Here is a 26088-nt window from a genome sequence, read left to right as displayed (position 1 = left end):
TGCCTTGCTCTTTCAATGGAAATCCAACTTTGAAGACTTCAGGTAGGATTTCAAGATAACATGTATCGTACTTTTCTAATATGTTCTATAACTAGTCCATAAAGACTTGAACCCTTGTACATGTAACTGGTATTGATATTGAAATTGGTTTATCTTCTCCGATAGAAACCTCTTCACCTTAACATTCATTTCTTGGTCATTACATTTAAACATAATGACACTAATTATGACGAAACAAAACCATGAATCGTGTCAAGCAATATTCCAGTCGCAAACTTATGTTGAGATTTGTGAAGAAGATTTCATTTGTCCGAGGGTATTATAATAATAGAAATTGAAGTCCAAGGCTACGCATAGCTCCTTTTTGTGTTTTGCTGAATCTTCACGCAATACTTCATGGAAATCGAAATAATGTCATATATACAATCTGCCAATATTTTGAGAACATCTTCATGATTTGAACCCGGATAATTGCAAACTAACAATAGTAATTCAACTATTCACTACCAAGAGTGAATTAATTTATTGGGTTCAATGTCGACCTATTGCATTTGGTGAAAGAGTTCCAGTGCTTCCCGATAGAACCTTGGTCTCGCATAAACTACAATCATCACCATCCATGAACACATGTCTCGCTCAAGAATTTGGTTAAAAACTTTGTTAGCAACCACTAGACTCCCACACTTGATATTCAAGCTAACAAGTGTGTTGTGTAAAATCTTGTTTATTGTAAATACAAATCCACTTTGATTGATATGTTTTTGGACTCATTTACCATCTGTTGAGGCTTTCTTCCTAATTAGTCTGCACAACATATGAACATAATCATGCGTAGATAAGTCTATGGGAATGTGGGGGCCCAGTTCAAACGACCCTGTTTACAGACTGTTCTAATGTCATGCAGAAAAGTACTAACATTGGTATTGGGATTTGAATTTTCTTTTTTAATGGTGGTATCCATTTTTATTTGCATGTATAAATACAATCTTCCTCACAATCACCACTATCACTTTTTGCTATATTATTATTAGTATTAGTATTATTATTATTATTAAGCATGAAGGCTTATATCTCAGTACTAATATCATGTTTGCTCTTCTCTGGTACTCATTTATTAAGAAAACACACATTTTCCATGTAAACTCGCTTGCATAAACCAATGATAGTGATTAAAAGGGTCGTAGACCCATGATTATGACCAAGCATAAGCGTAACACACACCTCCACATGATAATTCATGCAACGATCAACAAAGAGAAGGTTTTGGGGAAATCAAAGGTGAGGAGGGTATATCAGGCCGCAAGTAGCATGCTCATTAATGCGGCTAAGCCACCTGATGGAAAACATGGCCCCACTCCCATCTTATTATGTGGAAGGCTCTTCTTGGGTATCAGGTTCAAGAGGCTTCTACCTAAACTTCCTTCTCAAAAGTGAAATACAACCTTAACGAGAGATTTGGGATTCAACAATACCACCCATGATCAATTTTTCTTGGTCGGTAACACTGTCATGGTATTATGGGTCATGCCTTAATTGCAATCATTTGCAACAAAAAGAATGTGTTTCTTTCCATACTGTTACAATGATCCAAAATGATTTTGGAATGTGCACACCATTTTTTTGAGATAGTCCTAATAATACTCCTTTCTTCAAAATGAAAATTTGGTTAAACATCAAGGCCAATGCTCGTCTAAGATTTAATTCCATAATAGTGATTGGAAAAATGATTCCTTGTTGAGTCTGAAACAATCACAGAAATAATACCCATGATAATCTAGAATGAAATGTGTAATCCGAGTAGATTCTATCTTGAATGGTCCAACCTAGAACTTCCTACTTATATTAATGATGTTAAACCTAGCATCAACATGAATATAGAAATCCTTTAAGCATCATTTGATGAGTTCCATCATGAATGATGTTGAGAAAGTTCTTGTATCCCAGGCAAGGTTCTGTTGTGATCCTCATGCCCTTATGTATTAGCAATTGATTCGGTCGTGTTCCTCCATCATTGAATAACAACTATATCATGTAATACTTTATGCACCCCATGTGCATCGAAGTCTGGAAACTTGAGGCCAACGTCAACCAAGATGTATCAATCATAGTGACTTATAAGCATACAACCCATTCCTATTTCTCTCATGCATGTTAATTTGAATTTCAAGTCTATTTCCCCAAATTCTGATTTACAATTATGAATTACGAAGTAATTTATATAGAATTTAAGACAACATATAAGACTGTAGAAAATATACACTACAGACAAACCCAATATAACTTGCCATGTGCATATCACTCTCTGTAAATACATCAACTTTTATTACAGCTTTTATAGTACCATAGACTACTTATGGTGCTTGTTACCACTCAAACTAGTAGGGGACCTAAAGGGAAAATGCAAGTCCAAGGGAAATAAATGGATACTTAGCCTATTGTCACCTTAGTAGTAGGCTTAGTGGAGAAGCCATAAAAATATGATTACGATGGTTGAAAGTCCTAGAGTTTGGAGGAGATTATGTCTTAGCAGACTATCTCAGATGTATCTAGAAATGACTTCATTGGACAATGTTCTAGAAGAGCTTTTCAATGGTATGTTGAAGTTTAGAAAAGGCATTCTGGATCATGAGTTACAGGTAGTTGAAGTTTGCAGATATAAAAACTTATTCCTCGGGACTTGGGAAGATTTTGAACTAGGTCGATCCTAGTCAGAAGTCGAGCCAAGATAGAGGTCAGGGCCGCGTAGTAGAGCTGGAAGGAGAACATCCCGACCCCTCGACCCCCTACCTATGTGGGACCATATGTAAGTTGTAAGTCGAGCCTAATTGGAGGTTGGGGTCATATAGAAGAATTGGTAAGAGAACACTCTGACTCCTAACCCTCGACCTATGTGGTACCTGGGATAGGTAGCGTGACAGATGATGTCAGCATGACACATGGTAGGCAGATTCGACATTCTTGGGTAACCTAGTGGGCCAAATTTAGGTGACACGTGTCACTAGATAGAAGGTGCCACGTGGCCTAGATGATGTCAGTAGGACATAACATGATGATATGGCAGAAACTTGAAGTTTGCGCCAAGGGGATGTTTTTTAATATTTTCCTGTGTGTTTGGTCTCTGGAACTGAAATCAATAAAATGGGCCTAGAGCAGTGGAAAAGGCCTTAAGTAGGGCCTATAAGCAAGTCGAGGGTCAAGGAAAATGCAAGTACATAATAAAATAGAGTGGGAACGACTCCTGACCTCCCGACCTACATTGGAAGGCATGCCCAAGACATGGTTATGCAGAGTTTTTGTGTGTTAAATACCTGAAGTATATTACATTGAATGAAATGTCGTATACAGGAAAACTGACATATAAGGAAACAAAGACCTTGACCTGTCGCATATTAATGTCATCTGGCACAGTCAAACCTGAAGTTTTCCTCACACCGTGAAGAGATAAATGAGAATAATGGAGATTGGACTAAGCTCAAGAAATCCATTTCATTTGTACAAAAGAACTTTAAATGGAGGATATCTTTGAGTGTGTAGGTGGAATGAGAATTATTTCTCAGCATGGTAGAATTGCTAAAGCCCATTTTCAACTTTAATATAGTTATAGTGGATAGGTGTTGGGATGTAACGGGAGAATGGATATCCTTTCAGGAGTATGCACTCGGGCAGAATGAATCACAAAGTGAGCCTCACTAAAGAACCACAGACATTGAGTGAACTAAGCCTACCTACAAAATTGACGTCAAATTCCCATCCTCTACATCAAATCATTTGGCGTGACTGAGAACACAAGCTAAAACAACATGAAAGAGCCTTGTTTTTTTGGGTTCATTTTTTGCATTAATTGTAATGCAACTATAGTTGGACCTCATTCTATGTGATTAATGTAATAGAAGTGGTCTTGATGGAACACCGACATGGATAGCGATGTAGAAGTACAGTTCCAGGCATTGTGTTGCAGAGACAACATCGATCATAGTGCAGGAGAGGATAAAAACAGTGGAGAGCAGTTATGAAAAGTGGGGGAATGCATAATGATTGAGTGAGAAAGAGTGCAATGTAGTGGGTGTGTGACTGAGCTAAGTATCACTGAGTAAAGGTGTATCACAGGGTTGAGAACTTAGTTGATTGAGCCAGCAGAGAGTACAGTTCGAAGGATAAATGGGGAGCTCAAGGAAGGGAACTGATACTGGAGCAAACCAGATTTGGTTTTCTATGTATGTTCATTCACCTCTATTTTCAGTTTTAAAATTGTATGAAAAATAGAACAGTGGCTATAGTAGGTAGTGGCCTGCATTATTAAGAGGTGGGTGCCTCTTGTGACTAGTGCTCACAAAAAAATTGACGTAATTAAGTAGGTGCTTAATTTACACCGTAACACCAAACAAATTGGTGGTTTTTTCCTTTGGGTTACCATGTAAAAATACCTATGTCAAATGTGTATGTCGCTCATGTGATGGATTGTATGTACATATGAATACATTATCTTTCTATTCATTTGTATTTTGTATGAAAGCTCTCACAAGTAACTGACCATAGTGAAAATAATCATAGACTTATACTTAAAATTTTAAAGAACCTCACAATTACTGATTCACCCCCCTCTCAATAAATCCTTATTCCAACAACGAGAAAACATCCTAACTATAGCCCTATATATTTCTCAACACGATGCACCCATTCAACGCTCAAATGACTTCCCATTGGACCATGATGGCTCCCATTACATGTCGGCTTGAAGCTTTGTCAGCTTGAGCATTCCCATCAACACTTATTATGTTCCTTTCGGGATTTAACCTGCGGGATGACGTAACCTCCTACGTCACTTGCCAATTCATCCTTTTGATTAATAAATCCATGCCAACTTCTATCCTTAAAATTTCGTCACCCTAATACGGATAATTTAAAGTTTCTCATATATTTAATTTTGCACTTATCATTGTTTAATTTGATTTATTGTTGTGTCATTTAATCTTTATGCTTGTGGTGATTTATTTAACTTATCATTTTATGTTGTTAGTTAAGGATTTATATGTGACAATGTTGGTTGGTATGATGCAAAGAGATGGCTTACCAATCTGACTCTTCTTATGAGATCTCTTCAATTTGAGAATGTCCATGTCCCACTTATGAATACCTCCCTAGTTAAGAGGGAGTGTTGAAAAATGTTTAACTAGGCGTGGTCTTCATAAATATGAAATGTACTTTTGATTCTTCTATATTGTAAAATGAAAGAAAAAAATTAATATTTTTATTTTTGTAGCATGGGTTTTGTTAGCTCTGCTACATATTTCGGCATTTGTTGGGTCAAAGATAACTTGCCCATGTTGTTTGTGCTTAAAGAAAGCTCACGTCAGTTGCCTATTCCCTTTCACCCCACTGCCTCAGCTTTCTCCTTCTTCTTTCCCCTTATACTTCCCTAGCCCCGCTGTCTCTTTCCTTCCTAAACCTCACCTTTCCCCATTCAAAACCCCCGAAATCCATCAGAGCCCCATTTCAGTTTAGCCTCGGGTGCTAATGGTGTTAAACCCATATAGCCGCGTGCCTTGCAAAAAGCACTACCCGCAGGGTCTTTTCCCCGTCACATCAATCAAAAACACGTGCTTTTAACCCTAGTCGTCCGATCATTTCCCACGAGATCTGACATTGTTTGCTTTCCCCGCTACCGAAACCTGCACACCCGTTAGCCCGCGGGGAAAGCAGTTTCTCGCGAGTCACATCCACCACATGTCATCACTTGAATGGAGTCGCACCCCCACTGTACGTTTACCACCCATTCCCGTAAGCGGTGCAGGGAAAACCACTTACCGCCCGTCTCGCTTGTCCCCGCTCGCTATCGCCCGCTCTTGTTAGCCGCTCGTCAGCCGTTGGATCTACCTGACCACAGTCTGATGGCCCTTGTTTATTCCGATCCCATATCTCCCGATAACGCCTGCAAATCAATCTCTGTTGTCCATTTGCGTGATCCAACGGTTGATGTTCGTCCTCCGTCCACTCGTACATCCGCCATGAAGTCTTCGCCACCTTTGACTGAGCTGTTCTTCCGAAGGATAATGGTGTCCATCTACCAGTACCCTGTGCATTTATTCTTCACCTACTGAATTCAAGAGAATTATGGCCAGAAGGACCAAAAGGACGTGCCTCGAGCAGATTATGGCGTTTATCAGTTATGGAACTCCTTCAATATAGCACTCCACTGGTTCGTGAAGTACAACAGAGTACCAAAAAGGGTCATTTTGTTCATTAAAACAATTAGATTGTAGCAGAGACCCATATCAAAAAGTTAAGGTGGTTGGTGGTCCATTATGACCCCTACATGCATAGGATAGCAGATATTTTTGTAATTAACCTCCATATATACCCAAAAACAAGATGTAATGAGGGTTGATGGATATTGTTTTGATGTAAAGTTCAACTTCTGGAGACTGTAACTACTGTGATACCTGCAGTGTCTACCCTTCATTTTCAACTAATACAAGCTTCTTTTAATGTTAATTGTTCACTTTCCACTTCTTCTTTGTTACAGGCTGTGCTTGTTATGCATTTTTATGTGCTCTTGATGTTTAGCATTAGAGGGGCTGTCATCCCACCTCTGTGTTAGAATCTAGTAAGTATTATTGAATGTGTATGCAGGTTTCTGTTGTTTTAATGCCAGAGAGCTGTCATCCTGTCTGTGAATTAGAAAATAGATTTGCAGACCTCTTTACTGGTTGCAGTCGGCCATCACATGGTCTTGTGCATCTGCCGGTGTGGTCAGTATTCAACATGTTCACCTTATTCTCAAACTGTGAGTAATTGGTGGTCTAAAGCCTTGTAGTCTAGGGGTGTTCACTCATGTCTGGGGTTAAGCATAGTAGAAGTGGTTATCTAGCTTGAATATGCATCATTTATTCCATTCATCCACCTATTTCCAACATTTTTGTTGAGTTTATAATGTTCCCGAGCATCTCTAAGATACAACCTAAGAGAGTTTCTTGGGGTGATAACAGGTTTCATGCTCAAGGTCTTTTATTTAGAGGTCAAGCACCCATTGAGTGCTTCTAGGGTTTCTCCTAGGGTCAAGAAGTCAAAAGAGTCATTGTCATATGAAGATGACCCCATCGGGCACATTGTAACTTGTAAAAATAATTGTTTTTGTATTTAAAAGTGTCAAAATACCCTCCAATACCAAGTTAGCCTAGTAACTAAGAAGTCATCCTCAATTAGGTCATTTCGTTCACCTTGGAAGCCTATATATAGGAGGGAACTTGACCTCCTATGGATATCATTCATTCTATCATCATTCAGGCTAAGGAGAAGAAGAATAAGGCTAGCAAAGAAGGAATAAGGTTGAAGGACAAGTGTTTGGGTTATTTTCTCTCTCTCTTTTCACACGTGTGAAGGAAGGAGGCAAGGGTTTTGCTGCTACAAAATTGAACTTGGAGAAATTGCATAAACAAGGTCGAAAGAAGGTCTATTAGGTCATCCTCAAGTCCTAGAAGAAAGAGAAACTAAAGAAAAGGTCAAGGGAAGCCTTGGAAGCCCTATGTTTTATCACATGTGTGGAAGCATCAGCGATTGCAGGGACCAAAAATCTCAGACCTACAATAGAGGCCAAAATTCTGTAGCTAGGGGTTGACATTGTGCAACTAGAAGAGATTTGACTGGGTTTGACTTAGATAGAAGGAGCACATAATCAAGAAGATGTAACTTGGTCTTAGAATGGTATTGGTCTTGGTCTAGAAGGTCTTGGAATTCGTCATTTGAAGAATCTATAAGAAGAGAAGAGATTTGCGATTTTTCCTCTCAAGTGGAGAGGTTGTGGCCCTAGCTTGCAGCCTATATCCTGTGTTTTTGTGTTTTGTTGATCTTATTGTTTTGGTAGTTGTTTGATTATAATAGGAACATAATAATATGAGAAGAAGTTAATAAGTAAGAAAATTAAAAATACATTACAAGAAGTTATCAAGTTTAAGATAAATCATCCTAACTATATCCCTATATATTTCTCAACACGATGCACCCCTTCAATGCTCAAATGACTTCCCACTGGAACATGATGGCTCCCATTACATGTGGCCCTGAGATTATTCAACTCGGGAATTCCCAACAATACTTATTATTTTCCTTCTATGATTTAACCTGTGGGGTGACGTAACCTCCCACGTTACTTGTCAACTCATCCTTTTTATCAATAAATCCATGCCAAATTCCATCCTTAAAACGTCATCACCCAAATATGGATAATTGAAAGTTTGTCCTATATTTAATTTTGCACTTACCTTTGTTTAATTCTATTTATTGGCGTGTTATTGAATCTTTATGCTTGTGGTGAATGATTTAACTAATCATTTTATGTTGTTAGTCAAGGCCTTGCTATGTGACAATGTTGGTTGGTATGATGCAAAGAGATGGCTTACCAATCTGACTCTTCTTATGAGATCTCTTCAGTTTGAGAATGTCCATGTACCATTTATGAATACCTCCCTAGTTAAGAGGGAGTGTTGAAAAATGTGTAACTAGGTTCGGTCTTCATAAAGATGAAATGTACTTTTGATTCTTATATATTGTAAAATGAAAGAAAAAATTCCTATTATTATTTTTGTAGCATAGGTTTCATGCTCATGGTCTTTTATTTAGAGGTCAAGCACCCATTGAGAACTTCTAGGGTTTGTCCTAGGGTCAAGAAGTCAAAAGAGTAATTTTCGTACGAAGAAGAACCCATTGGAAAAATTGTAACTTGTAAAAAGAATTATTTTTGTATTTAAAAGTGTTAAAAGAATTATTTTTGTATTTAAAAGTGTTAAAATGCCCCCCAAGACCAAGCTTGGCTTGGTAGCTAAGAAGTCGACCTCAATTAGAGCATTTTGTTCACATTGGATGCCCATATATAGGAGGGAACTCAACCTCCTATGGATATGATTCATTCTCTCATCATTCAAGTGAAGGAGAAGAAGAAGCATATTATCAAAGAAGGAAGAGCGACAAAGGACAAGAGTTTGGTTCATTTTCTCTCTCTCTCTTTTCACATGTGCGAAGGAAGGAGGCTATGGTTTTGCTGCTGCAAAATCAAGCTTGGAGAAGTTGCAGAAAGAAAGTTGAAGAAAGGAATATTAGGTCATCCTCAAGTTCTATAAGAAACAGAATCTCAAGCGAATTTTAATGGAAGCCTTGGAAGTCGTAGATTTTCTAACACGTGTGAAAGAAGTAGTTGTTGCAGGGGCCAAAAATTTCAAACCTGCCATAAAACATCATCAAGAAGGTTTTACTTGGTCTTGGAAGGGTACTGATCTTGGTCTATAAGATCTTGGAATTCGTCATTTGAAGTATCTGTAAGAAGAGAAGAGATTTGAAAGTTTTCCTCTAAGAGGTTTTGGCCCTGGCTTGCAACTTATATCCTATGTTCTTGTGTATTGTTGATCTTCTTGTTTTGGTAGTTGTTTGATGATAAGAAGTAAAATTACATCACAAGCAGTTTTCAAGTTTAAGAGAAATCATCCTAACTATAGCCGTATAGATTTCCCAACATGATGCACCCATTCAATGCTCAAATGACTTCCCATTGGAACATGATGTCTCCTATTACACGTCGGCCCAGACCTTAGTCATCTCAGGCATTCCCAACAACACCTATTATGTTCCTTCCGGGATTTAACCTGTGGGATGATGTAACCTCCCATGTCATCTATCAAATCATCCTTTTGATCAATAAATCCATGCCAATTGTTGTCCTTAAAACATCATCACCCTAATACAGATAACTGAAAGTTGCTCCTATTTTTAATTTTTCACTTACCATTGTTTAATTTGATTTATTACTACGTTATTGAATCTTTATTCTTGTGGTGAATGATTTAACTTATCATTTTATGCAGTTATTTGTCATTATTTAGCTGTGTTTATATTGTAAAACCCTCTAATTCTCATTTTTTCCTATAATAACCAGTTACTGCAACAAACTCTATTCTAACTATAAGAATGGTGAAGGGGAAGAAAAAGACACCTCCATAACAAACCACCATGTTCCAGATACTTTTCTCTTCTCTGATACTGTATGTACAAGGGACTTTGGTCATTCATCATGGAATGCCATTTATGAAATGTTTGAGGAATGATTTCCAGTGGAAGATGACTAGCCGCCAATGAAGCAGCTAGAGACTAGGGTGGCAACAAATCCTCTAAAGAAATAGTTAGGGACGCCTCTAAATCTCGCCTTCACATAATTTTCACACATCCAAGGCTTCATCCTTATACAAATACGATACGTTGGGAAGTGGAGAATGTTAATATTAGTGAAAGGCAATTTTTCACCCCGCAGGGAATAATTATTAGTTCTTGTAAGGCTAAACACATTCAGGGTATGTATCATTTGACCAAGCTACATATAGTGTATAATTCTCAATTTTTTGGATAATTTTGTTAAAAAGGAATGTGAGGGTAAATGAGAAGCACTTCCCAAATTGATAAAGGAATAGAAAAGTGACTTGAATAAGTTTAAACAGAAATCCTCTAGCCTATATGTCATCCACTCTTTAGCCTCTCCTTATTGTTTCGTTGTTTCCATGCTTTGTCGATTGTTTGCCTTACAAAATGTCTCACAATTTCCTATAGACTGGGTCCCTCTCATTGACAAAGCCACTGATGGTTATGTTCTTAATTGGGCCCAAATCTTGTTTGATAACTTGGCTAAGCATATTGTTAATTTTTTCTCTAAACAAACAACCACTCACAACCCACCATTCTTCATGTCCACTTATGTGATGGATGCCATTTGTTTTTATTTGGACTTCCCATGCATGGGATGGAAATGGACACTTTCCGACCCTCTTCCCATCCATGTTTATCATAGTATACTTTGGGAGGAAAACTATTTTGATCATTTCTACTGCATTTGTCACCTTGTGATGATTCCTTTATACCAAACCATTTTCAGTTCTAAGCTTCCAAGAATGTCTCCCGCTGTCATGGATTGTTTGACTAGAATTGGGAATTATTATGTTGAGGATATTTTTACTTACATTAGGGTTTTGGGAAGCAAAGGTCGCCCACATGTTTTAACCCTTTATGTACCAGACAAGCTAGTATCCAGAAAAATTTCTTATCAAATTGTCGAGACCGGTCTAACCCTTGAGCTCAAGAAAAATTCCAAGAAGATTTGGCCACCCTTCACTTTACAAGTTGGTTTATTCACTCTCCATAATTATCAGCTTGTTGAGAAGGAAATTCAGTGTCTGCACAAAATGAAGCTTGCTACTATTCCCTGCAAACCTCATGACCCTTCTAAAGTAGTGGAAAATTTAGCTAAAGAGGCACATATTAAACGTTATGTCCATGAAATAAACAACTATAACGATTTTTTTTGCAGAGATTCTTCTTATATTTCAGTTTGCAATAAAGCAAAGCAATTATCTCTAGATGACTACCAACATTTCCTTGTATTTAGATATACCCAGAGGTCAACCCTGCCACTCCATTTACTCAAATTATCTGTAGGTGATGGTATCATGGAAAATACTTCTAGTTCTTCCACACAAATCACATGCCAAAGAATGGAAAACATTTATTGGAGATTAATTCAATACTAGTACAGTTAGGGAAAGAAACACAAACACCTGAATTAGATAGAGTTGATAACATATTGCAATAAACAATTACCATTTCTCTAGATACTTCAAAGTCTGCCCTTGCACAATCTAGTGTTATTTCAAAAACAGCTTTCAATACTCGGCTCAATGTAGAAACAATTCCAGCACATCCAACCATGGAAATCCAATTGAATGTTTAGGAAATTCCACCTATTGAAGTATTTTATAGTCCTAAACATAAAGTTATTTTAAAGAAAAAAAAGAAGAGGAAAGTTTTTGATACATAGGTTTCTACAACAAGCACTACATTGCAAGCTACTTCATTAGAAATGATTTGGAAAGATGCATCAACCACTCCTCATGAAAAATTTGAAGAATTAGCCCAATATGTAGGGGATTGTGCTTCATCTAGTATAGATAAAACATGTTGACTTAAATAATTCATAAAAGAAAGATAGGAGAGAATTCAACATTTAGAACAAGAGGTTTCATAGTTTCAGTCACAATTACAAGTACAGGTTGCCTTGGTCAAAATTTAGCATGACTTTGAAATTAAGCAGAGGGATGATAAAATAAATGAATTGAAGCAGAAGGTAGAAAAAGTTAACTCAAGTTCTTTTGACCTTGCTAAATTCAAACATGAAGCCAATGAGCTAAATCTTCAACTTCAACATTAACAACAACTTCTCTACAGTAAGCTAGGTCTGATACAGGATCAAAAAAAGCTTGTTGATGCATTGGTCAATGAAATGGTTGATATTGAGAGTCAATATGATGATTCCAAATGTAATCTTAGTGAACTCTTAGAATGGTAGGCAGATTCTAAGAGATTCTATCCCAACTTGTTGAGGATCATTGAGATGCAAAAATCCATAGCTCTTCATGCATGGAAAGACAAAATATATTTGGTCAAGAGATTGGTTAATGATGCTCAAGAGCTTTCAAGTTCAATCATTCAATCTATCACCCAATCACTCATGGAAGAAAATTTGTTATCAAGAGATGAAGAGGATGTTTTTCCAAGGGCAGTTGTATTACAACAAAGGTGGCTAAGCAATAGGGAAGAATGCAGTAAAAGAATCGAGTAGTTGGTAAAAGTGGATTTTGAATTGAATTGGAAATTTTTGATTAAACCACATGGTTACTTGCAAGTAACCAAAACTATTTAACAAGCAGCTCAGTTGTTACCACCCTTGAAAACTCATGATTTCTGTTGTCAAATTAACATAAAACCTCATTCTCCTCCCAAGATAGCATCGAGTCTAGAAGTTCATCATCAATGGCAAGTGCCTACTTCCTCCTCATCTACAACAGATCAATCGAATTGATCATTTTACTTTTAATTTGTAACTAATATATATTTTATTCTAAGTTGTTTCACTTTGGTTGAGAGAATAGCAGAGGCTTAATTATTATCTCTATTATTTTGAAAAACTATTTAAGAGCCTCCTGAGCTCAGGTTAAAGGGTTCTAAATTTTTGCAAGAAACACTCTGTTACATTTTTTAACACAACCCTTTCTTTAATATAAGTTGAATCATCTTTTGATTCCAAAATCTACGAAGAGAGAAGAAGTGGTACTTTTATCATCTGTTTTCCTTTGATCTATATCTGGAAACTGATCTTATGTTTTATTACTTGTGCTCATGATTATCAAATGAAATTTTATCACTTTTGATGTATTTCTTTTGTTGATTATGAGTATAAGTTTTACGAAAATTGTATGTGAATGTGCTTATAATTAATTCAATTAACTATTTAATTGAATTAATTATCTTTTAACTGTTATAATCAACGATATAATTTGGAGATCTACATTTTCATGTTATTCATTATCATTCTGTTCACTGCAATATATCAATACCTGGGTTATTAAGTAGGAATCAGTTTATATCATATTTCAGTTTATTTTTCTATATATTATTTTATTAGTCATTTCTAATCCCATCTCATTCTTTCTTTAAATATTTTACCACAATTATTAGGTCTAGCATTCCACTGTTAATTTGTCCTCTAGATGTGGAAGTTCCAGTTTTGATTGGTGGTAGTATGTTGAGGTTGTTTATGAGGAACTTTCCTTTGTTTAGCATTTCATTACTTCATTTATGTACCATTTTCTGCATATTATCCCGTTTAGGATTAGGAGTATGGATTTGGGTTATATTTTGTTGTTCCTAAGGAGTACCCACAAAAATATTAGCATTAATAAATGGGGGCACCACTTTAGGATTTCCTATGGGAGTTGTGTGAGTGGTGTAGCTAAAGACATTATGGGTTACTACCTGACCATCTAAGTATGTAGGCATTGAAGCAAGAGTAGGTAGCACCTAAATTAGGGGTGTGGGAGTGTATGGTGGAGTGGGATAGGGATAAAAAGCAGTAGATTCTTGACTTATCATGGGAATGGATTGTGTCAAGGCTTATTTTAACATGAGAATCTGATTATAGGCTCTTGGTGTTCCTAACAGAGTTAATTTACTTATACCATGAATTTATCAAATTTTTAACCATGTGTTTTGGTTTCTCCTAGAATATATATATATATATATATATATATATATATGGTATTCTATACCCTCTTTGTATTTGGGGTTAGTGAACTGGGGTTATTAAGCCTCATGTCCCTGGTGTATAGCCTAACCCTACCTGTCTCTCTATCTATATGGACCAAAGTGATGATCTACCAACCTATCTATGTTGACCAAGATGGACCAACCTATGAATATGTGATGATTGTATTGGGATATAAATCTATGACTGGTCCATCGCATTGATCTGTAACTGAAGTTATGACAGGATCCAAGCTTGAATAGGGGGTCTACTATTGCTAGTAAATCGTGGATGATAAACCCTACTATTGAGATCTGAGCATAAGTTATTTCTATTTGAAATCTAAAGAATGATATGAATCTATGACATTATAATTATAGTATAAAATCCTACATTGCAAGGAGTTGATCTATGTCTCTTTGGAGAAGCTTGAAGAAATTGTGATTCGACACCATATTTGAAGGAAGAAAAAGAAGGAAAGCATGTTCCATATTCCTATATTCCCTACTTCATTTCATCAATACTTTTCATAATCCAATCAAATATATAAAAGACATTCACCAAAATAATTATTATTCCTAATTCAATCTAGAGTCCAAAACTCATTGACAAACTTTCACTTCAATGCACTCTTGTCATTTTCCTTCCCACTAGGAAAATATTAAATATTGATATGTCCACATCTCATTAAAATCATAAAGAAAATAAAATCATGATCATTGAATCCACTAGGTTAATTCATCATATGTTATCTAAGTATCACATAAACTAATAATTAAACCATTAAATTATCATCAAATACTCATCATAAAATAAAATATTGGGTTTTATCATCATAATAACAAACACAAAACTAGGTCATTTATAAACCATCACCCTCAAATAATAAGTTTTTTTTCATAGTAATTAGATAAAATGGGTCACTATAGTAGTACTCTTCTGCTACTAGGTTAACAACTCACATATGTTGATCAAGTAGAAGACAAGCTCTTGGTATTGCACTTGTAGATTCTTCAGTCTAGATTTTGATTGAGTTGACTACTCACTTTCCTATTTCATCACACACTTTGGCTTGTATAATAGAAATCCAACATAGATTTCCTCATTCTTAAATACCAAGAGCTCATGGCTCTAAATTGTGGATTAAAGTGTGAAAATTCCTGAATCTAACACATCAAAAACCCCTACTGCAATTTCTGGTTTGCTATCTCCTACTTGTTCTTTACATTAACAAGTTATTTAATTGCATAAACATCGAAGTAAACCCAAATGTAGCCTTCACAAATATGCAAATCATGCAATGAAATAAACTGAGACAATCACACAAGGGACACTGTTATTTTTGGACAATCGTCCCCCAAAAAACCCAATGCAGGAAAATTAGTGCAGCATATAGAGGGTTTTATGATTAAGCAAATTTCTAAATACAACTAGGGTGCCAGAAATGGCTCACCCTTCAGAGAATATCCTTGGCATTAGTACCTCTCTCTAGAGACAGATATTCCGGAAAATCAAGAACCAGGTGATCAACCCCACAGTGACTTTGATTGTTCCTTGTGCTGGATAGCAAAAGATTCTCCAAGCACTACTCTAGAAATGCGTCACCCTCTTTGGAACTGCATAACCCTCTCCCGACTCAGGATCTATTCATCAGATCCTAGTATGCCCCACAGAATCTCTCAGCACTACCTCTGAACCCCTATGCATCCTCTACATCAGCCTCTACGACTTTTGCGTCAACCCCTACGGCCCCTCTGCGTCCTCTCCACTAGCTCCTTAGGCCTCTACGTCATCCCTTCTTGGGCCTGCATTGCCTCTTTCAGAACTTCACTACCTCTCTGTTATGTATTTTTCATCCTTGGAACAAAATCCCTTGTTGAACTTCCCCTCACTACAACTGATCTCTAACTCGATTTCCTCAACAAACCCAACCACAGAAAATCGAATTATTGATCTCTCTTGGTGTGTCTCCAACTAACCCTCAAGTCTCCTCTTGTACTTTTCTTGTTGATTATTAACAGCCGAGATTGACTCCCTAATCAACAGCTAAGATTATATTTGGCTTGATCCTCATTACTTAGAACTTTCTCACCCATTTTATATTAATACACATTAATAGTTTTATTTTCCTAAGTTTAGAATTAGGGACCCATTAAAAATATTAATTATTTTAATATCTCTTCATCCGGGTGGAATTTCTCCAAATGATTTTTGGGTCTTGGAGATCTCATATTCCTTAGCATCTCCACCAAATTTCATGGCTAGAGAACATCTGATGCTACCCATAATCAACACTCCCTCTTAGTGAGGAATGTGCTCTAGTAATGCCTCACCATAGAATCATCACATTGATCCTCCACATCGGTCCTCTATGTTGATGCTTGGCCAGCTACCCCACATCCACTACATTATTACTTCTTTTATTGTTTCCCATGACATTGCCATTGCCACTGCTACATATGTACTACAACTCCCTCTCAAAATGATGCCTCATGCTGCCCATAACACTACCACTGCTAACTATTGCACTGCAACTCAGTTACCAAGAAGTAAGTAACTAAATTCACCCAATCAATGACATCCTGGTTAGTTTGGAAGCCTCGTGATTCTGAAGCTACCTCTGCTGCTATCCTGTGCTCCCTCTACTACCACTGCATTGCTGCAAAAACCTTTGTGCCTCTCACACTGTTGCAACTTCCACTGCGCTGCTATAGATTTCTGCACTCTAGCACTCCCTTGCCGCTCCATCACACCTTGCTCCACTTGATACTTGTCATCATGCTACTGTCGTTAAGGGCTCCCATATCCAAATGTGATCCATGATTTTTGGCACCTCAAGTATCCTTCTCGTGCATGTAGTCCTCTTGACTACAACTCTATGTCTCCCCACCTCTTCTCTAGAGGCGCATGAGCACTCATGACACAATCATCATTAGTCTTGAAATCCTTCTCCACCTTTGCTGGAGAAACCTTTGAGTAAGAAGCTTCTCCCTTGCCTTTCTTCCTGGGGCACTGAGATGCATAATGTCCCAGCTCCCCACAGTTGAAGAACTTGACCTTGGATATTTCTTTCTTCTTCCTCTTCTAAACCCCTTGTTGTCCCGCAGTTTTTGGAGCTGCATCCTCTTCCTCCTCCTTCTTGATTCGAACTCCCCTACCACTACTCCCCACCTGGGTCATTCTCATGATCTCTTCCTATCGAAGAGCTTCCCACATCTCCCAACTGGGTAGAGTCGCTCTGCCCAAAATGCTTTGGACAAATGTATCCCACTCCTCGGAGACTACATTCAGGCCAATCTTGACCATGAACTCGAGATCCGGTGTAGACCCAACATAAGTAAGCTGGTCGCGAATCCCTTACAACTTGAGAAGGAAGGGATCTATATCCTCTCCTTTCTGCATATGCTATGACCTCATATGATTTTCTAACAACATTTTACGTTGCACGGAAGATCCCTGGTATAAGGTGGTCAGGGTCTTGCACATCTCCCTTGTTATGTTCTTCTCAACGATATGTGGTATTACATGATCCTTAACCCCGTCTAGGATCATGCATTTCACCTTCGCTTGGGCTTCCTCATACTTCTAATTTTCATCAAGGTCAACTAGGACAACTACTGTTCTCAAGGGATAGTCCTTAATGTGATGTTTATCCAGGATTTTCAGGATCCTGGCCTTCCAGGTGACAAAATTAGAAGCCCCATCCAATCTATCTCGATCCCTCAATCCGTCCACTGCCATCTCTACTCCTCTTCTCTAGACTACCTCAGAGTCCTGATTTCCCTCTCAGAAATCCTCCAGCCAACTATCAAATCACTCCTCTCCAATCCTCCTTTGTTGCTATAACCTCGATCTAGATTTCTTGGCTAGAAATCTGTCGAGGTAGTGCTTCCATCTACCTTGGTCCAGTCTCTTTAGGCAGTGTTATGTATTGACAGAAACAATTTCCCGCCATCTCTTCAAATCACAATATGCATAGCTCCCTTAGCCCTGAAAACTCGAAGAATCTGAGCCCTTCTGGCTCTGCACAATCACAGTGAGAGCTGGATCATTTCCTCCTAGCCACAACGTTAATCCTTCCTGGCTGAGAAAGATGACTTGGCACTGTGTAGGCCTGATCTTCCCTCCTTCTACCTCTGCGTTGGCCTGGACGGCTGATGAAGCTACTACGTAGGCTCCTCCCATTTACATGTCTTCCTCTCTTGGCTTAGAATGTTGGCGCAGGAACTACGTGAGCCTCTGGGTCACCTTCTCCGCGCTACGTCTCTCCTCCTTTTGTGTATCTCTCTCTGGAACAACACTGTCTCTTGGGACAACTGCTTCTCTACTGCAAACTCTTAGATTTCTTGGTTGGTGTTTTCAGTCGCCTCTGATCTGCATTCACTTTGATACCATGTGAAAATTCCTGAATCTAACAAATCAAAAACCCGATCTGCAATTTCTGATTTATTATCTCCTACTTGTTATTTACATTAACAAGTTATTTAATTGCATAAGCATTGAATTAAACACAAATGAAGCCTTCACAAATATACATGTCATGCACTGAAATAAACTGAGACAATCACACAAGGGATACCATTAATTTTGGACAATTGTCCCCGAAAAAATCCAATGTGGGAAAATCAGTGCAGCATATAGAGGGTCTTATTATTAAGTAGATTTATGAATACAACTAAGGTGCCAGAAATGGCTCACCCTTTAGAGAATATCCTTGGCAATAGTACATCTCTCTGGAGATAGATATTCTGGAAAATTAGCAACCGGATGGTCAATCCCATAGTGACTTTGATTGTTCCTTGTGTTGGATAATAAAAGCTTCTCCAAGCACTACTCTGGAACTATGTCACCCTCTCCCAGCTCGGGATCTGTTGATCATCTCCCGGTTTTCCCCACATAATCTCCCAATGCTGCCTCTGAAGCCCTATACACCCTCTGCGTTAGCCTCTATGGCTTCTACGTCAGCCCCTACAGCCCCTATGCGTCCTTTGCACTGGCTCCTCAAGCCTCTGCGTTAGCCCCTCTTGGGCATGCGCTGCCTCTTTTGGCACTTCACTGCCTCTCTGTTATGTATTCTTCAGCCTTGGATCGAAATCCCTTGTTGAACTACCCCTCACTTCAATTGATCTCTAACTCGATTTCCTCAGCAAACACAGCCCCAGAAAATCGAATTCTTGATCTCTCTTGGCATGTCTCCAACTGACCCTTAAGCCTCCTCTTATACTTTTCTTGTTGATGATTCAACGGCCAAGATTAAGTCCCTAATCAATGGCTAATATTAGATCTAGCTTGATCATCATTACTTAGAACTTTCTCACCCATTTTATATTAATACACTTCTGGGTGGAATTTCTCCAAACGATTTTTGGGTCTTCGAGATCTCATGTGCCTTAGCTTCTCCAACAAATTTCATGGCTATATCACGTATGATGCTACCCAAAATCAACATAAATAACACATGGATCTCAAAATGAGGATTGTAAGGCCCAATTAACTCACTAGAAATCTGTGGGAAACCATACTTTTTTAAAGTAAGAAGATTTCCTTGTCAATTTAGGCATTCTTAGAGAATATTCTATTTGAGTAAATGAATACAACAATATAAATGAATGTTTGTGGATTGTGATGAGAGGATGGGGTTTCCATAGCAGGTTTTCTATAGGAGTAGCCAAGGTGGATGTAGGGTGAAATTGCCACCATTGATGCTAGACTTAGAACATGTGGAATACATCATGGGGAATTAGGAGGAAGTTGTCAACCTCACTAAGAATCCTTTGAAGGATCAAGTGATTTGGTCTAGCATTAGTGTAGGTCATGTGGATGCATTATGAGATTCCAAGAAGCTACACCACTTGGGATCCAAAATCCTTGAGGAGGCCACCATGGAAATTTTAGGAGAGTTGGCATGAGAGCTAAGTGTATAAGGTGTTAGAACCTTGGGACACATGGAGAATAAGGTGACAAGACTTATTGATGATTAAACCAAGGACCATAACTACTTAAGTGCATAGCATATGATTCAAATTCTGATCCTGAGAGTGTTGCACCAGGTTTGACAAGTAGCACATCCAACTTGTGGGAAGCTACAAGGATAGATTTACCACCAACCTTGGGGACCGAAATTCTAGATGATGCACTCCACTGCATGTGGGATGTATTATTGGAACGATGCACATGTTAACGATGTTGTAAAATGAAAACCACAGTGATGACAGAATCTGTGTGACGGAAAAAAAAAGTTATCAAATCTAGCTTATTTTTGTCGACTTTTGTTAAACATGTACTGGGTTGGCATCCCTAGAGGAAGGCATGCAAATTCATTCCTTTACAAGCAATACTAGAATCAAGTCACAATTTCAAGTGGTGACTAGAAACTTTGGAGAATAAAATTTGAATTCTACTGGTTAGTTTGTATATGGCTTGGATTTCTCTCGTTGACAAAAAATTCTATAAGGAAAGGGTTTCTAGGTTTTCCCCTTTTGGGTTTTGCCCTAGCTTCTAGCCTGATTTTTGGTGTCTCTTGTCGTTGATTTCTTATGCATTGTGATTTCTATTTGAACGACTAATTTATTAATGTATAATTGTTTGATGACTTAACTAAATGAAATGAATACTAAGAGAAAAATATACACATATATGTCAAAAGTAATTATCATGATAATTAATTCTATCTTGCACTAGAATTTCAACAACAAGATGTAGTTCTTGAATATTTCAAGATTTTTTTAAACTTGTGCAAGAACAACAATAATAACAAAATCTTAAACATAAAAATAACAATAGGACAATCACACGTTATAAACAATATTTGGATATATTTTATGAAACACAAAAGGTAGGGTCACACCTGATAGGGAATGGATGCTCAAGAGGAGAAATTCATCCACTTGCTTTTCAACCATGTTACATTTGTGGACACCAACTTTCTGGAATAAGAATACTTGCAATGAACATAAAATGTGTTAAAGGTAGATAAAGAATAAGCAAAAAAAAATAAAAATTAAGAAACATATTTATGACTAAATAAAAATTAGACACGACTGAGGTGCATGAATACCTAAATGAGCTTCTCTTGGTTGCAAAAATAATTTATTTGAGTATTCTAATCTTGGAGAAAACATTCCTCAATTTGACACAATAGTGAAGTCGATGTTGACTTAGTTGTTCATTTGTTGGAACGAGGGAGATTTTCTCCAAGACTATCCAAATCATAAATTATTCTCTACTGAAAATGGCTAACCAGGTGAACGTGGAAGAGCTTATGGCCAATCCTTCCTCCCCCCCCCCCGCCACCAACATCACGCTCCATTCCCCAGTACCCAATCTATCTACTATAAAAAAAAGTTGATAGCAACACATTAAGTCTCATGCATACATGCTAGCAAAACATATGTGGTTTTGTACATTAAGAAACATATAGAAATCAGTTAATAACATATAACATTCATTCATTCATTCATTAATCATAGAAACAAAATACTTCATATCAATAAATTTTATCATCAAAAATATGTTTTCATAATATAGTATGCAATGTTTCTAATGATATGACTAGTACAATCATTTCTTTTCTTTTCTTTATTTTTGAACATAATCTAGAATTGAATTCATCAATTCCTTCTTCCACTTCGGTTCTCATGGCCTCTGTAGCTCCCATTTATGACCTACTCATGTACTTCTGACGTCATCGAGGTTGCCGTTATTCTCTTTCTACATGAAGAAAAGGTGAGGCTACCCAAAAATTCAAAGAACTCATTCAAAGGCAATATCATTGATGTAGTTCATTAATACTAAAAAAAACCTTAGAAATATAATTTTTTACCTCGTGCACTAGTTGACATCGTTGGAATGGTTACCCTGAGCTCCTCTTCTGCTAGAGGATTCTCATGTATGACATGCTCTGCCATTGAAAGTTGGCTCATGGTGGCCGAATGATGTGGTGTCTCTGCCAAAAAATCATATATATGAAAAAAATAAATCGATTAGATAATGTAAAAGTTAAAAAACAAACTTTCAAATTCAACTTATGACATAAAAAAATCACTGTAAAATATGGTTATTACTTGATATCTCTAAAGATCTTAGTTCAATATTTTGATCCTATCTTTAATCTAAATATTTTTATCTCTAATGTGAATCAAATGAACAAGTTCTTTGTTCATTCTAACCACAAGCTCATTTATTGTTATGATTGGGTTGGTAGAAATGAATAACTCATTGTCATCAAACTAATCAAGAGCATCGTGGTCATGTCCCCCATACTACATATTTCAACAAAATAAAATATATTTCAATTATTTAAATAAATAATCAATTTCACATTAAGTTATTTCAATTATTTAAACAAATAATCTCCTACCTTCTTTTCAACCCTTTCCAATATTTATGAAATATATCTTCAACGAAATAAAACATTTTCTTTTCCTGTCATAAACATTCCTCAAAATAGTGAAATTAAAGAAAATAAATCTGGTAAAAATGATTGAATAATCAGTCCAAAGTAATTTTTGCCTCAAATTATGTATGTGATGAGTTCCCTTCAATCCTTTAGTCAATAAGAAATTCACATCCTAGCTAAAACATCTTAATTCAACTTGTTTGATTTTTTGTGTTGACAATCTCTCTAACCATTTAATATTTAGAGTAGATAAATAGTTGATTATCATATTTTGATGTGTTTTTTGTGTTGTTCAGTGTTCCACTAATTGTGTACAAAAAAGAATGATAATTTTCTAAAAGTAAGCAAGAGGTGCATTAGCCCCAAATTCAACCTTCCCTAGCCAATAATTTCCCTTGAAAAGGGTTGATATTTATTGGCTAGTTTGAGAGAGTTGGATAGCCCTAGGCATGAAACCCTAGATTCATCCCTAGGTCTCTTAGCATATCTCGTTTCTTTTAGGGTTTGAAGAGAGTGATTTGAGTAGGGTTTCCAGACTCAAATACTTTAGAATTTAGAGAAGCAAAGTTGACTTTTAGTTACTCTTTGCTAATGAATGCAAGGAAACATGATAGAGTACTCAATTTGGAAGTGAAAGGATGATCAGAAAGATGATCCTATATTGATATATTCTAGTTGGGATGCAAAAGAGAACCATGCTTGCCCCTAACTCCAGGTTCTTTTTTATGGGATTCATCTATGTCTATGGAATACAAGCCTATTATGGTAACATATTTCTGTGGAATCTGAGCTCATTGTGGCTATCAAAGCTACACACACCAATAGCCTTATTTTATGTGACCAAGAATTTCAAATGTTATGCAAGGAGAGGTTTTGCACTTTGCACCACTAGATGGTAACAAATTTTAAGTTTTAATCAAGAAAGTATTAATCCAATGTGAGTGTTAAACACACATGGGTAGCAAGAACAATATGAAAGATAAATCATGAGAGTACGATTTTTATTAACAAGAGATATACTTTTATAGTACAATATGTGGTTTCACATCCCAAGGTCTCTTGGACTCATTTTGTCCATTCGCCTTCCACACTAACCCATTGAGGATTAGGTGTCCAACATTCCCCCCCTTAATCCGAAGGGTTATGTATGAGTCCAAGAAGAGCGTTGTAATACAAAATGTGCAAAAATGCATGGCAGCACTAGGCTGAATGTGCTCTCTGAAATGTTGGTATAAAAAATGGTGGTTTAAGGATGACCACCAACATTGGAACGCTTAGTGCAGTTCCCGGAACTCTTCCAAAACTGGAAATAAGATGAAGTCTTCTGCTAGAGGAAGTTCTCCTATTTTTTTGAAGAGGGAAACCTTCAACCATGAAAGGGAGGTCTCACCTTGCATAAAACGGAGAACTTCAACCTGAAAAGGGAAGTCTCAACTTGTGATGGTTTAAGGATGACCAACAACTCTGGAATGCTTAATGCAATTCCTAGAACTCTTCCAAAACTGGCAAGAAGCTGAAGTCTTCTACTAGAGGAAGTGTCCCCCATTTTGTTCCTAGAATTCTGCCGAAGCTGGCAAGAAGCTGAAGTCTTCTGCTAGAGGAAGTGTCCCAGATTGCCAACTGAAGGCATGTTCACGGGCATATTTTTCTCTGGCTACAACTCTGAAACTGGTGTAGCAGGTTGTGTCTCAGGTTCGCTTGATGTGACTTTGAAGCTTGTAGATGACCATCATTTCCCCTCCTGTCAGATACAAGGTGAGATGATGGAGAAAACTCAACTGCAAGACTGTTCAATACTCTGGAACAAGTTCTGACATGTGTTTGGAATATCTTCTTGGCTGTTGATGCCCATTGCCAAGAAGCGATCCATTCAAGATGAATCTTTGTTCTTGCAGGACGTTTGTTTCTGAAGCATTTGTTTGAAGAATGACTGGTTTTATGACAGTGCTTACATGGATGAAGATCAAAACAGTGATCTTTCATATGGCCAACTCGGTCACAGTGTTGGCATTTTATAATCTGTTGTTGTTGTTGTTGCGGAAGAGGAACAAAATCTGGAACAGCTGGAGGTGAACTGTCATGAAGAACAGGTGAACTGTCATGAATGAATCCAACACTCTGAAACTAAATGGGCTTTGAGTAGTCTAGAATATGAAAGGACAAGTCCTTGTCATATCCAAGACCAGTTTTGTGCTTGTTGTGGACAAGCTGTTCCCAAGGTCTGATGATGGGCTTGGGAAGTGTAGACTGAGTTTCTGCATCTGCATGTACAACTGCTACTTTATTGGGCACTGGATCTGAATGAACTTTAACAATATTGTCTTGCTGTTTATGGGAGTCTGTTTCATTGTTCTGAACAGAAACAGGTTCAGAGTGATGACTCCTCTGTTTTAATTCTTCTTGCTGTAGCTGAGATTCAAGCTGCAAAAATTCAATGGTTTCTTGTGCAAGTTGTAAAGATGTTTGAATATCTTTGAGAGTGTTTTTGTTGACTTCAACTGTACTTCCATCAGTAGATAAGATTAGAGTGCTTAATAACTCTAATAATCCATGATTTTTCTCCATTATTCAAACAATCAAATCAATAAATGACCAAAAATGTACTTGTAGAAACAATAATGGTTTTAGAAAATTAATTTGCCAACTTCTCAACAAGAATTAATTTGCACTATGTCTGCTCATGTTCTCACTTCACAATGTCTTGTGCCTCAATTTCTACACAGCAAGCCCGATATTACTGCCTTAACATAATTTTCAGATTGACAGGTTTGCAGCCCACAAGCTCTTCTTTTCCAGCAATGACAAGACCCCAACAGAAATGAGATTAGCTTCTATATTTTATCAACCATACACCATATAAATTTTTCACTCCTTCTCCACCCAATGTCCTTTCACTAAGCTCGTTGATCCTTTCAACACCTCGCTCCCTGATTCACTGGTCCTCGAGCTGGAAGGATTTCTAGCCTCCAACACTATTCATACTAAGAGGTAAAAAATATTCTTGTTGCCACTATCGCTCACTCACAATGGTCTATTCAACTATTAATACTCAGATTTTCATTATATTATTCAATATTCATACCTGTTGTTGCAATGAATATCAATAATAATACCTTACAATTGCCAAGCTTGTGGCCTTCCTTAACACATCAGCCTCTTGCAATTGCATCCGACTTTGATGAGCGAGCAGCTAACTCTGCTGATAGCAAGGAATACCTAAATACATCCCAGAAAATTAGACTCTGATTGATACATGTTCAAGAAGTGAGGAAATATTATCTGTCAAAGAATTTTCGGTGAGTGCATCTCTTGAAGCACAGTAACAAATTGACCCAACCAAAAGTTGCATCGCCCTTAGTAACACCGTCAGACGATTTTGACTCTGAGTTGCTTCAGCAGCCTGCAGAATTAATGACAGCACAGAATCTTCTGAACAATTGACTGCTTTTAAACATAAGTATTTGAGAGGTTGGTATAACTCAAATATATATAACCACGCCTCCTACTTTCGTACCAAACTAGAGATCCGACTTGTAGAGCTCCAAAATTTTGTGTAGCCTCCGTCAGAAAATTTCATCAA

This window comes from Pinus tabuliformis, chromosome 4_2 (genome assembly GCF_031772625.1).
Source record: "Pinus tabuliformis cultivar Carrire ecotype Pingquan chromosome 4_2, CPIR1, whole genome shotgun sequence".
Lineage (NCBI taxonomy): Eukaryota > Viridiplantae > Streptophyta > Pinopsida > Pinales > Pinaceae > Pinus > Pinus tabuliformis.
Note: the sequence above shows the minus strand (reverse complement) of the source record.